Source organism: Diadema antillarum, unplaced genomic scaffold (assembly GCF_040938485.1).
Source record: "Diadema antillarum isolate AM-2024a unplaced genomic scaffold, OU_Dant_1.0 seq00002084_RagTag, whole genome shotgun sequence".
Classification (NCBI taxonomy): domain Eukaryota; kingdom Metazoa; phylum Echinodermata; class Echinoidea; order Diadematoida; family Diadematidae; genus Diadema; species Diadema antillarum.
In genome coordinates this window covers 86,074-100,782 of record NW_027272730.1, presented here as the reverse complement: position 1 = coordinate 100,782, position 14,709 = coordinate 86,074, and the positions used below count along the sequence as shown (strand labels likewise).

The window sequence follows — 14,709 nt, the reverse complement described above, 5'->3', positions numbered from 1 at the left end:
TGGAAAGCAAACACTGTCTCTGTACACGATTTTTTAAAAATAATTCCTGCAAGCAATCGTGTAAGAGCCTGCAAAAAGGTGCAATGTCATTGATGCCCAACTCACTAAGTTGACAGCCGTGCCTCAGAAAACCAATTTAAGTGTTCAAAATGATCATATCTGATTTCGTCATAAAATGTGACAATATGTAGTTTTATTATTTCAAACAAAATATTTCAAGCTTATTTATACATATAATTGATATAAAAATGAATAGTAAACATGAATTTATAAATAACTAGGGAGCGTACGCATGACGAGCAGAACACGGCTGGGAAGAGTTGTGCCTCGGTGACGTCTGACTCTCCGCCAAGACTTGCTCATTAGCATATTCACCATGCAGATTCACACTTTTTCAATAAAAATTTACGAGCTTATTTGATGATTTGAAAGTTTGTTTTTGGTGAAAGTAGTTCATTGGAGGTACCGGTACTAACAACAACATATTTGTTTGAAATTCGTGAGGACTGCCTCACTTCAATGTGTCAGTCTTGTGGACCTTGTTCGCTTAGTGTCAAACTAATGGGCTGTATTACTTGTGAGCTGTATGACTCGTGGGTGTCGGTCTCGTGACGTGCACCCACTTAGATGGATACCAGATGAAAAACAGTCACGACGTGCGCACAATCATTGATCACTATACTTATTCACAATTGAAGCCACCGCCGTGTACAAACCTATGGAACCTTCGCCATAGACTTGTACACAGGGGTGGCTTCGATGGATACCACAGGATAGACAGTCACAGTGATCACAATAGTAATACTCATTAAAGCCCCCGTTCCACTATGCCGTTTTCGCTATGATTTGACAATTTTCTCAGGTCGGGAAGGATCGGGTAAAACCTGAGCCGATCTGGACACAGTACGGTGTTAGAACGCTCTAAGTACGCTGCAGTTATGACTACCATGTGCTTGCTATGCTCTTACTACGATGATCGGGAATGAGACATTACGATCTCTGCCGCTGCCGGTACGCTTTAGAACGATGTAGCTGCTGTCAGTGCGATGTTGCCGATGTTATCCGATCGATGCACGCTGTATCTACGCTCTGAACGATCTATACGATCTTATCACGCTGTTACCCTGTTCAGAGAGCTGAAAAGTGCCCGATGTGCCCCGATGTGCCCCGATTCGACTGTCGGTCTGCAGTCAGTCAACTTATTAGCATGCAGAACCGAAGAAATATACTGTGGACCTCGAAGAGGCTCCTCAACTCACGGTTCTTTTGCAGCAATGCATTGTATAAACAAAGACGTGCTGATTTTTCCAAGGTTTTTTCTTGATGTCCTTGCTTTTATAGTCCGTCTTCCTCCAGCTGTAGATGATTTCATATTCTTCAAAATTCTGCTATGTCCTCTTCCTCCTCTTTCAGCATCACGTGCAGTCTCTCTTTCTTCGCCTTTTGGGTAGCTGCTTCGCTGCTTTCTTCTCTTTTTCTTCATCTCTTCTTCTTCTTCGAAAGTTACAGCTAAAATTACTTCCGGTTCTTGTGCCGATGTTACTACGCTCAGAAAGACCTTGTTGCGCTCATCACGCTGCGTTTACGCCGTCACTATGCTCTTCCCGCTGCATTTACGCTGTCACTGTGCTCTTCCCGCTTGCCGTACAATTAAAAATATGTCAATTTTGATCAGGAGGTCCGGAAGAAATTTTGAACCGGTTCAAAATTTCTTCCCGATCTGAAAAAATGCCCGCTCCAACCCCGACCTCCACACGCTGCTGCTACGATGCTTCCGATCCCCGTACGCTTTTGCCGCTCTCTCCCGATCTGCTAGATCGGGGTCAAAATCGTGATAGTGGAACTGGGGCTTTACTCTACACAAGTGTGTATTAGTTGAAAGTTCATGATTGTGAATTGTCGCCCTCTCGTGCCATCATGGCCGAATAAAGCCACCAACTTCCCTCTCATCTCTGTCTGTGATCGTCTGGTCTATTCTTCCTAATGGCGCTATATCTATTCGCCATTGAAGCCACTCCTGCATACAAGTCAATCAAACCTTCTCCATAGACTTGTACATAGGGGTGGCTTAGGCTACTGTCACAACCCCCAAAATCAGCCTGCTCGGCGACCGGTCGGCGAGTTTTTAGCCAAAACCGGTCGGACAACGACTGGTCACCGACCAGTGACCGACCAGGCGCCTCTGATTTTTAGGGCATCGGTCGGTCGCCGCTGAGGTTTTAACGCGGAGTTAAAATTTCAGCGGCAACCGACCAGTTTTCACTCGCTGCCCAAAATACGCTCGGTGTCCGAGCAGGAACCGCCAAGGCACTGACCTAATCGAGCGGTCGCTGCCAAGCGATTTAGGGAACAAAAATAATAGAGACAAAAATGACAACAGCGCAGAAAAAAACCAAGATAATAGATCGAGCGGTCGCCGTCTAGCGAATTAGGGACTAAAAATGTCAAGATGAAAATAACAGAAGCACTGAAGGAAACCACGGGCTATAGATTTATAGCGCTTAGAAACGTTGTAATAAGCGCTTTATAAATGATATTTATTATTATTATTATTATTATAGATGGAGAAGATAATCTGGCACAATGTGGAAGAAGCAGGGGGAGGGATAAGAGGCAAGGAAACCCCACCAACATCTCAGCATCTCAACATCTCGGCAACCAACATGAGGGACATGGAGGTCAGAGGCAACCACTTTGGGGCAAAAGAGATGAAAGCTAAAAGTTAGTGTCGATATGTTGACGTAGTAAAATATGGTTTGGTTATCTTATCATTCATTAAAGGCCTATTGATTGAAGAAGAAATGAATGACAAGAGATGGGGAAATTAAAATATGAAAATGAATAGGAATAGAAAAATACTGTAAAATATAGAAGTAAACAAGATATTTTGGAAAATTCTCATCTATTCTAATCTTTGTACATGTACACATTGGCGAATTGAATGTCTGGCCACGATGTAGGGTCATTGATCCACGAGTCTGCGGGTACACGGTAAGGACAAACTGCAAGGCCGATGGAGGACAGTTTCAGAGACTCCAACCCCAAGCACCTTCTGATCTGGAGATTCTCCCGCCCGAAACCCCTAGCAAACGGGAGACTCCAAGTTGATGTGTGCGAAGTGCGAAGTTCCTAGGATTCTAGATGTTCTCTGGTGCTATCTAAGGCTTATTTTTTCAACATACGATAGAAATAAGTAAGAAATCCTTTCCACCGGGAGACACAGAGCCAGGGCGGGAGAAATCAAATCTCAAACGGGAGAACGGGAGATTGTGCAAAAATGGGCTTTCGGCGGGAGATCTCCCGTCGAAAACGGGAGAGTTGGAGTCTCTGCAGTTTAGTTCCGTATCTCTCCTTTGCTTCCCGTGAAAGTTTATCACAGGAATCGAAAGACATCTTAAAATCTATGAAAGCATCTTTTAACTGAAACAATGAACTAGATTCAGCAGTAAGTAACAGTGAAATGAACAGCGTTAAACGCGACAATAGTAACACAGCGTGCACTGACAGCTCCAGTGTAGATCCACGTAACGTGATCATGTGAGTGCGTGCACATGTCACATGACAGGCTAGGTACACATACACGTAAACTCCGTTTATGTACGTGTTCATGAATGCAGGGCCTCCAAGAACAACAGTGTTTAACCCACTGATGGAGCCACCCTGTAAAAATAAAACATATAAATAAATAAATAAATAAATATGTGTGCTAATAAACGGTCCCATATATTGCAATCTGTGTATTGTATGACGTTATTGCATGCTCTGTTGCACGCTCGTTTGACGGCTATTGTTTTCATCGCACTAAGGGCAGCGAGTTCGTCGTTATGCGGAAGTGACGTCACTCCGCCCCCGCCTATAAAAGGGTCCTTTTTGTTTATTTGACATGCTTTCACTTGCTGACACATGGCTGCAAACCATTTTAGTCACTTGGTAAATGGGAATGGGGGGGGGGGTATGTATTGTAAATTTTGTCTGACCTAGAAATTAGAAATTAAAGTAGTAATCTTGAAAAATAAAATGAAAATATTTATTTTTTTTTCTGTGAAAGAAATCACCACTACAACAGCTTCATATCTCATTATGATAATAGTATATTCCTTGAATTTTTTTCAAGAATACTTGAAATAGTAACATGACAAATAAATACATAAGTTTCTCATTTTCCCTCATCCCTGTCATACACTCTTCTGCTGTCACCCTCTTTTTCTCATACCTGTACATCTCTTTCTTTCTCTCTCTCTCTTATGTTTTGTAAGTCATGTATACATACACACGCACAAGCATGTACAAACACACACACACACACACAACTACAAATGCACACATGCACACATGGACACATCCCCCTTTTCTCTCTCTTACTCCAAATCTCTCTATTCCAAACAGAAAATTTTGCAAAAAATGCATGATGAAAGCATCCAAACCTTTGATTTTGAGCGTGTTTCTACTGAGCGACGAAAATTCGAGGTGATGCCAGCCGATGTGTGGTGATACCGGCCGATGCGTGGTGACACCTCGAATTTTTCCTCAGTAGAAACAGATCGGGTAGTGGCCGATGCCGGGTGATGCGAGGTGCTCCGTCGTCCACCTATTGAGGTGGTCGATGCGTGGTGACGCGAAGGACGATTCTCAGTAGAAACACACCGGGTAGCGAAATTCGTGGTGTATCGGACGTCTAGAATTTCTCCCCGCGCTTTTCAATCGGTTCATCGCACACACTCCTTCGACACATGTGTACAAAATACGTGTGTACACACAGCGACGGATCATGTTTTGTTTGTACCAACTCGCTTGTGCACGTGTTTTAGGCCCTATACGTTACGTTACATGTGAATTGTGGCATTCATTGTCTATTGTTCGCGTGATTAACAGCTTATTGCATTACTAAGCCCTCTTCACTTACTTTGATTTTACACCGCGTTATTTCATTTTATATTGTCTCGAATCGCGAGAGTACCACATTAGTATGTCGCAGCCCTGAGAAAATCTCAACTGGACCCTCGATCTCCAAAGATTTCTCATCAGTCAGTGGCAGGATACCAGTATGCAGGGGCGGATCCAGGAATTCTGTAAAGGGGGGCGTGACTAATTTCTGGTGCCACTTCCGGGTTTCATTTCATTGTTTTTCTTTTTATTTATTTTGCTTTTTACGAAAAATAAAGGGGGGGCGTGCGCCGGTTGTGCCCCCCTCTGGATCCGCCATTGAGTATGTTAGTTCGGGGTATATTGGATGGGGAGACGAAGAGAAATGGCTTATCAAAAAATAGCCAACGCAGTAGCAAAGCAGGCAGGGTTCGGATCGTATTAACAGGCAGTGCGCGCGTAACCCAATCTGTGACTTGAAAATACTTGACTTCCGGCATCGCCGCATTTGCACGTCACCCTTGCATCACCGCGTATTTTATCGCTCAGTAGAAACAGCCCGACGTCGTAAAATACGAGGTGCTGCGTTGGACAAAATTCGTGGCGATGCCAGGGATGTGAGGTGCTCTCAGTAGAAACACGCTCATTGAGGCAAATATGCTTTTCTGTATTAATTTTCATGTCCTCATTGTAATGTGTTATACTGGATAGCTTCTTAGGGATTGCATTTATTGAATTTAGCATGAAGACATCATACACAGGCAGCACAGCCGTATACAGTGCACTCCCGTTATAACGAAATTCCGGTTACAACAAAATAAAATTCCAGATCGCAAAATCATCGGCTCTATGTTTTTTATTGTTTATTTGTTCAGTTATAACAAAATTTTGATATAACTAAAGAAAACTGCCAGTCCTGAGGACTTTGTTATAACGGGAGTCCACTGTATTAATCAATTTGAATGAAAATGTGACATCAAGATTACTTTGTATGATTGCAACACACAAGCAGAATGGTCATCATTGCCTGCAATCATTCTTAAAACCAAGCTGCATGAAATTACAATCAAATTGAATGAAGAAATAGTTCTAAATACAATGTCATATTGAAATACTGAAAATAAATAAATGTTGGAAAATTTCTTTAACATGTTTGCAAGTTTACTTTAAGCACATGACTCAACCAACACTGAAGTTTTGACATGGTTGACTTCTGGGAATGTAACATTAAAAATAACCAATAACTAGAACTATCATTCAATGTGATTAATACCCCACCTAACACTGAGGGAGTTAGCTCGACAAGCAATGATTACTTCTTTTGCTCTTTATTGAAAATAAATACCATGACAATGTATTGTTCAACATTGAATAAATGCATAGTTTGCTCACTGGTAGTCACATGTGCCATGTCAAGTCCAGTGCTCAAAACCTGAGTGAGTAAAGTAAATAAATCAGCCATTTCTACGATTTTCATTAAAAAATGCTGTTACCATACCAACACAATGTTTGACATTTAGAAAAAATGAAGTTTGCAAAACTATATAATCATAAAAATCATATTTACGTCGATGTAGGGCAATTTGTCAATAAGTTACAATATATAATCATAGCTGTCACATGTGCCAAATTTCACGTCAAATGCTCAAAAGTTGAGGGAGTTAGGTGAATTCACATTATCACATGATTTTCATTCAAAATATGCTATTACCATGGCAACACATTTCCAACAATGATGAAAGATCAATTTTGCACAGCTAGGTAATATACATGTAGTGGTAACACGTGCCAAATTTGAAGCCAAATGCTAAAAAAAAAAAAATGAGTTAGCTGAACTCCAAATTTTCATGATTTCCATTCAAAATATACTGTTAACATGGCAACGCATTGTTCAACAAAATGACGAAAGATGAACTTTGCACATCTTTGTACAATAGTAGTTGCATGTCCCAAATTTCAAGCCAAATGCTCAAAGACTGAGAGTTAACTAAATGCACAGTATTTTTTCATGATTTTCATTCAAAATATGCTGTTACCATGGCAACCCATTATTCAACAATGACGAAAGAGTAAGTTTGCACATCTACGTACCATTGTGGTCCATGTGCCAAATTTCAAGCTAAATGCTAAAAGACTGAGTAAGCTGAATTCACAATATTTTTATATGCTGTTTAGTGAAAAATGCTGTTACCATGGCAATGCATTGTTCAACAATGACGAAAGATTTGCACATCTATGTACCACAGTGGTCACATGTGCCAACATTCAAGCAAAATGCTCAAAGACTGAGGGTGTAAGCTGAGTTCACAATATTTCTGTATGCTTTTTAGTGAAAAAAAAGTTACCATGGCAACGCATTGTTCAACAATGACAGAAGATTAAGTTTGCACATCTATGTACTATAGCAGTCACATGTACCAAATTTCAAGCAAAATGCTCAAAGACTGAGGGAGATATCTTAATCCACAGTATTTTTGTATGATTTTCATTCAGAATATGCTGTTACCATGGCAATGCATTGTTCAACAATGACAAAAAATGAAGTTTGCACATATCTACGTACCCTAGTGGTCACATGTGCCAAAATGAAAGCCAAATGCTCAAAGACTGAGGGAGTTAGCTGAATCCACAATATTTTTGGATGATTTTATTCAAAATATGCTGTTACCATGGAAACCATTGTTCAACATCGACAGATGTGTTCCGCACATCTACATACTGTAGTAGTCACATGTGCCAAAATTCAAGTCAAATACTCAAAAACTCAGGGAGTTATAGATCAATCCACATATTTTTGTATTATCAGTATAATTCACAAACAAAAAAGGCGCCCTGCACAACTACACAGTACATTGATCGTAGTACAGTATTCATCGCATAATCGGGCATCTGATAATCGGGATCCTCGCTTAAATGATATACGCTTCCCAGAAACATTTCCAACGCACGTTATTTTCACTGGATAATCGGGCGGGGACCTCTGATAAACGGGACAATTTTTCTTCAAGCGATCTTCGATTTTGTTAATATTTTACACAAAAAATATACCAAAATACCACAACAATATTTCAAAGATTCCGTATCAGTTGTCGTTTACAACAAACTTACAAAGCAAGCTTCGGATTGGTGTGTTTTGACCTCCGTCCATCCAGTACACGTACATGCATAGCCACGAAAGCGCCGTGTATAAGTATCCATGCCATTGCAAAGCACATGCCTTCGCGAACATTCTTCTCCCCTACATAAGCAAAGCCATGTGCTCGCTTGCAATTCCTACTCGACTCACATCCAATAAAAAACATGCCTCGCTCATACAGCCCAGGCTGTGTGCGTTGTTTAATCTCAGTCATACACTCTGAGGGCAAAGTCCATTGTTATCGCACGCCTTCGTATCTTGTTATCTACTGTCTTTGGTTTCAACTTTCAATACAGCTGTACACTGTGATCTGTGTGTACGTCACAATCTTCCTCAGTTGTGACTGGGCAAAAGGCTCACATATGCCAAATTTGGGGTCAATTGCTCAAAAAATGAGAGAGTAATTCGATCTACAACATTTTGTAAGATTTTTATAAAATTTGCCATTGCCATGGCAACACAAAATGCAATACAAACGAAAAAGATGTCTTGCACATCTACCTTTGATAGCGGTCACATATGCCAAATTTGGGGTCAATTACTCAAAAAATGACAGATAAGTTCGATCCACAAGTTTTTATGAAAATTACCTGATCATAATAGGCTGATCAGTAAATTTTGGGAGAGGCAAGGGGGATCCCTCCAGTTTCATTCAATTTGTAAGGCGTTTATACGCCAAATTGGCAATTTTTAATGATATGCTCGGCCCCCGGCAAAGTTACTATAGCAACCGGGCCACGTTAGCCTGCGTACCGCCATTGTTCGATGCACTTTGCCCCAGGCAACAACGTGTTAAGTTCTCGGAATATTTTACGGTCCAAAACTCGACTTGTGAGATCGTCTATCAACCAAAAGATGGGAAAGAGGAAGACAAGGGACAAAGGACAGGATCCACCACCCAAAAAAGTCAAACAGACGTCAAAGGCCAGCAGAAAAAGGGCTCAAAGTACTGTCACAGATGCAGAGGCGCCAGGCAATCAGCAACAGGTCAACCTGCCTCGTACGCGTACACGTAGACGTAATGGCAGCACAAGCGCGGCTGCTGAAACGACAGCACCACAACGGGAGCCATCTGCGGCCCAGGCAGACGTGGCGATCGGAATGACAGGCCAGCAACCGCCGCACCCACGAACACCGGGTGAGTTTCCTATGCATATGCTGCTTGATTCACAGCAAACCCCAGTCAATCAGTCAAACAACCTAAACAGGCAACACACTGAAATAGACGGTAGATTGTTGGAAGGGACGAATAGATTTGTTACCAACCCCACAATCCCTTCCTCTTTCCCCTCCATAGTACCCAATGCGAATTTCCTCCTGGGAAATATGGAAAGAGGGTCACAACCCAGTCCTGGCCAATGTGCCGGGAGTCAACCCGGTGACACAAATCCTGATCAACAACAAAATGAACAACCCAACCACACAGAGCCCCAGGCCCAGGGCCTGCCACAAAACCTTCAAAGGCCAAGTACGGGTACTCATATCCACAGTCACACCTACCACCAACACCAATCTCCCCTGCACCCGGCTGGGGACAGGTTGGGCACATCCATCCCCCACAACATCCGAGAAAAGATATGGAAGGGGGAATTCATTGATTTGAATTTGTTGATAGACAACCAAGACCATGCAACCCAGGTTATGCAGGACATGGCAGAACAAGAGCGGGCCAACCTCACAGTAGCACAAGTAGATGGGACCTGGGTATTAAAGCCGGTCACTCCCCCTACCAAAAACAAGATTTTCTCCATCGAGGCATGGACAAATGCATTTCTTGTATACATGAGCATATACATTGAGGCACACCCCACAAGCACACACGATCTGCTCAAGTACTGCCATCTGATCCGCTCTGCTGCCTCCCGCTACCATGGCCTTGGTTGGAGGGACTATGACAAAGAATTTCGACACCCGCCTCCACAGGAAGGGGGGTTCTTGGGCAATAATGGATGGCGAGCTATGGCTACTCCATGTGGTTAGTGGGGGGTCACCTAGGATGACAAGGGGGTTCAATTACCCACCACAATCTACACGAGAGACCAGGGGTACAGAGAGGAGGCGATACCAGCCCCTCGCAAAGCCCAATAGGAATTTTCGACCCTCCAACCCCCGCACACTACAATACTGCTATGACTTCAACAACGGCACATGTACCCGCAGGTACTGTCGATACATGCACAAGTGTATGCAGTGTGGGAAAAACGGTCACAAAAAAACACAGTGCCCAGGCAAGCAATCCAATGCAGGAACTCTCAAACCATCCCAGTAGAGTACTCTATTGTGACACAGGGAATAACAGTACACATCACACTGGAGAGTCACCCCCAATTCATCAATCGAGTAGCAAAAACGGTTATAATGCACGTGTGGGGAACTTGAGATCACTAGCACCAACACCCATCATACTGGACAACCTGAAACCACTATTGAACCAATACCCAAACAAAGTAGCAGCAAGAATGATTCTCACAGGTTTTAGTGAAGGATTCAGATTAAACTACACAGGTCCACGTCTGCCGGTAGATCTGCCAAACTTGAAATCGGTAGAAAACAACAAAGAGGAAGCGTTGAGGAAAATAGAAAATGAAGTCAAACTGGGACGGTATATGGGCCCATTTAGTACAAGACCACTAAAAAACCTGAGATCCAGCCCAATTGGTCTAGTACCCAAAAAAACCCCCTGGTAAATTTAGACTGATTAATCACCTCTCATATCCAGAGGGCTTCTCAATTAATGATTTTATTCCAGACGAGTCCTGTGCAGTAACATATACAACGTTTGATACAGCAGTCAACCTGGTAGCCTCAGCAGGCGTGGGAGCGGAAATGGCAAAGGAAGACATAGAGTCTGCATTCCGCCTGCTACCCATACACCCAGACGACTTTGAACTACTAGGTGTCAAATTCGAAGGGAAATATTATGTTGATAAGTGTCTACCAATGGGGGTCCGCTGTGCACCAGCATACTTTGAAACCTTCTCCACATTCCTTGAATACTGTGCAAGGAGGCAAAGCCAATGTGAGAACATCATTCATTATGTTGATGACTTTTTGTGTGTAGGCTCAACCCAGAAGGGAAGAGTGCCCTGCTACAAAATGATTCAGGCCCTGCGGGATGTTTGTACCGATTTGGGAGTCCCATTAGCGAAAGGGAAATCAGAAGGGCCCACCACATGTCTGACGTTCCTGGGCCTAGAACTAGATTCGGTGAAAATGCAAGTACGGGTTCCCCTGGAGAAGATCCAGGTAATTACACGCAAAATCAACAAGACTCGGTCAGCCAAATTGGCTACAGTTAAGGAAATTCAGTCCATAGTTGGCATGCTGAACTTCATATGCAGGGCAGTACGCCCTGGCAGGGTCTTTCTCCGGAGGCTAATAGATATGACTAAAGGACAGACCAGAGGAGATAAGCAAGTGGTCCTTTCAGAAGGGGCAAATGAGGACCTGGGAGTTTGGTTAGAATTTCTAGAAGGTTACAATGGGGTGTCTGTTATCCCACAAGAAGAATGGGTGACAGATGAGGACATAGACCTCTACACAGATGCAAGCGGGGAGATAGGCTACGGTGGCTACCTCAATGGCAAATGGTTCAATGGGAAATGGCCATCGCAGAACATAATTAGGACCACATCCATAGCATGGAAAGAAATGATCCCCATCGTGATTGCAATGATGGTATGGGGAGAGGAACTCAGAGACAGAAGGATACTGTTACACACAGACAACATGGCGGTTAAACACGCGGTCAATAAGCAAACATCCCCATGCCCACAAATAATGGCACTTCTGAGAAAGTTGGTAGTAACATGCCTAGTAAAAAACATCTCAATCAAAGCAGTCCATGTCCCCACCCAGGATAATGGCATTGCTGACTCCCTCTCACGATCCCAGGTCGATCGCTTCAGGAAACTGGCCCCAATGGCAGCGGTACACCCCTACTCCAGTTCCAGCAGGGATATGGCAGATTTAGCTCAAGAAGCCCACAGACTGCTTGGACAGGCATTGGCAGAAGGGTCACACCGGGCATACCAAAGGGCAGTTAACGCATTCCAGGAATTCCGTAGAGATCACCACCTGGACCTGTCATGGCCAGCACCTACAACACAAATCATCTCCTTCATAGCTTTCCTCTCCATTAGAGGTAAAGCGACATCAACCATCTCACTTCACGTAGCAGCCCTGTCATACATGCATAAAATGCATGGCTGGGCAGACCCCACTGATCATTTTGTAATAAAGAAACTACAGGAAGGGAGCAGGAGAGACAAAAAGAAGGGAGATGATAGAAGGCCTATCACACAGGATCTACTCAAAAGGATGATCCCCATAGTACGACTGGTGTGCAAATCCCAGTATGAAGCAATAATGTTCAGGGCCGCATTTCTCCTAGCCTTCTTTGGGTTCCTACGCGTGGGGGAGTTCACAGCCCAGCAGAAACATGAGATTACAGACAAAGCACTAATCAGAGATGACATTCAGATAACCCAAACCCCAGGACAATTCATGTTAATACGCATCAGACAATCCAAAACAGACCAATATGGGCAAGCAACCACATTGAGAATAGGAGAAAATGAAAACAAGGAGATATGCCCAGTGTCGAACATGACAGCCTTTTTACAGCTGAGGCCCCCCATGAAAGGGCCACTGTTCTGCCACACAAGTGGTTCCCCACTCACCAGGTACCAATTCAGTGCAGTTTTGCGAAAAGTGTTGGCATGCATAGGTGCAAACCCAAGCCATTATGGCACCCATTCATTTCGAATAGGAGCTGCAACCACAGCCGCCATGGAAGGGGTACCAGGGGAACAAATTATGGCCATGGGGAGATGGTGCACTGATGTGTACAGGAGGTACATAAGGTAAATTTGGCAGCAACTCCTTTTAAGGAGATCAAGGCCCAGAATAATAGCAAAAGAAAAGAGAAGGAAAGAAAAGAAAAGAAAAATGGATTCTGTTGAACAAAAAAACCAAAAAAAAAAAAAACAAAAAAAAAACAAAAAAAAAAAAAGAAAAGAAAAAGAAAAAACAACAACAAAAACAAACAAACAAACAAAACAAAACAACAAAGAAAAAAACAAACAAACAAAAAACAAACAAACAAACAAAGCAAAAAAGAAGAAGAAAAAAAAAAACAAACAAACAAAGAAGAGAAAATAAAAGAAGAAAAAGCAGTAATAAGCCATAAGAGGCTAAATAGTGATGGTGTCAATCACATAATATGAGATCATTATAATAATCCTCTCTTTAGCAGTAGCATAATTCATTGGGGATATGATATGCACTTATATACAGATAGGCCCTCTATTACACAACAATTATGTTATGTGTAGCACAAGATACTGCCGGCTGTCTTATTTTGTCATTTCAGGGCACCCTAACATCTGGATAATGGGTGACAGCATCGTGCGCAGAGCCAAGGAGAGGGCCGCAGCAACACGCCAGCTCCAGCTAGGCACACCATACACCATCCAGTGGCATGGCCAAGGGGGCGCAAGACTTAAGGATGTGGAAAGGATGGTGAACAACGGGCTGAGGTATTCTGCTCCCCCATCAATAGTGGTGCTTCACTTGGGAACCAACAACATTGGCCAAATGGATGCATGTAGCTGCAGGGCAGCAATCAGAACAGCCCTCAGCACACTCAGAGCCAGGATGCCACAAGCTCTTATCATGTGGTCTTCCATCCTCCCTCGCCTGGTCTACCATGGGAAGCGACCAACAGGTCATACTAACCAAGATGCATTGGAAGGCGTGCGCATATCGCTTAACAACTACGCAAGACGACAGACAAAGCGCATGGGTAACGCCTCAATCATCATGCACAATATTGCCAGGAGCAATCACCAAATGTTTATCAGGGATGGCGTCCACCCTGTCGGACCAGGGATCAGACATCCTAATTGCGGACCTTGCCCTGGCAATCCAGAAAGCACTATTCCAATAATAAAGTCAGACTGGGATAGACCAAAGGTACACCGCTGCCCCCCCCCCCCTCGTTCAGTACGCAGTTGCTTATGAGAATGATACACAAATAGAGGGGCCAGGGCCGCCTGGGACAGTCGGTCATGCCACAATTACATGGCAATACAGCCTTGAAGCATGCATGATATACAGGGGAAACTCGGTATAAACGAGCACTGCTACAAACGAGATTATTGGTTATAACGAGGAAATTTTCTCGGTCCCAAATTTCCTTCCACACAAGTCTATGTAAAATGTTACTCTTATAGCGAGATCGGCTATAACGAAATAACTGCTATAACGAGATAAATTTTGTGACTTCCAAACAAAGAAAAAACATAGTAAATCAAACCTGCTATAGCGAGGTAAAGCAAAATGCCTTCGGTAAAGCTTTACTTCGCCTGTATGTGCTATCATCTTCCGAGAGTGTAAAGCTTGATGCGCCAAAAAACTGTCTTGTACACACATAATCATTTTCTTCAATGCACTCCAGCTAGCACTGCATGTTGTACGTGTGAAGTGTGTGTGTGCACGCACACTGATACATGCAGCTAGTGGTGGGACGGCCATATGCATACATGACATCATCATGACGTTTAGCAGGTGTGAGGCAATCTGATGCTGTGATTGGCCTTCTACTTAGGGAATTCCCCGTCTTCACACACACGCAGTCATAATGTACATACAGAATGTGTCACATACACACACAGCATTGTGCAGACCATATTCAAGCTTTCCACACA

At 43.2% G+C, this 14,709-nt stretch overlaps 1 pseudogene; it reads left to right on the top strand.

Moving 5' to 3' along the window:
- The first annotated feature begins 13,327 nt into the window (after positions 1-13,327).
- Positions 13,328-13,949, top strand: LOC139713870 (uncharacterized; annotated as a pseudogene).
- The last annotated feature ends 760 nt before the right edge of the window (positions 13,950-14,709 follow it).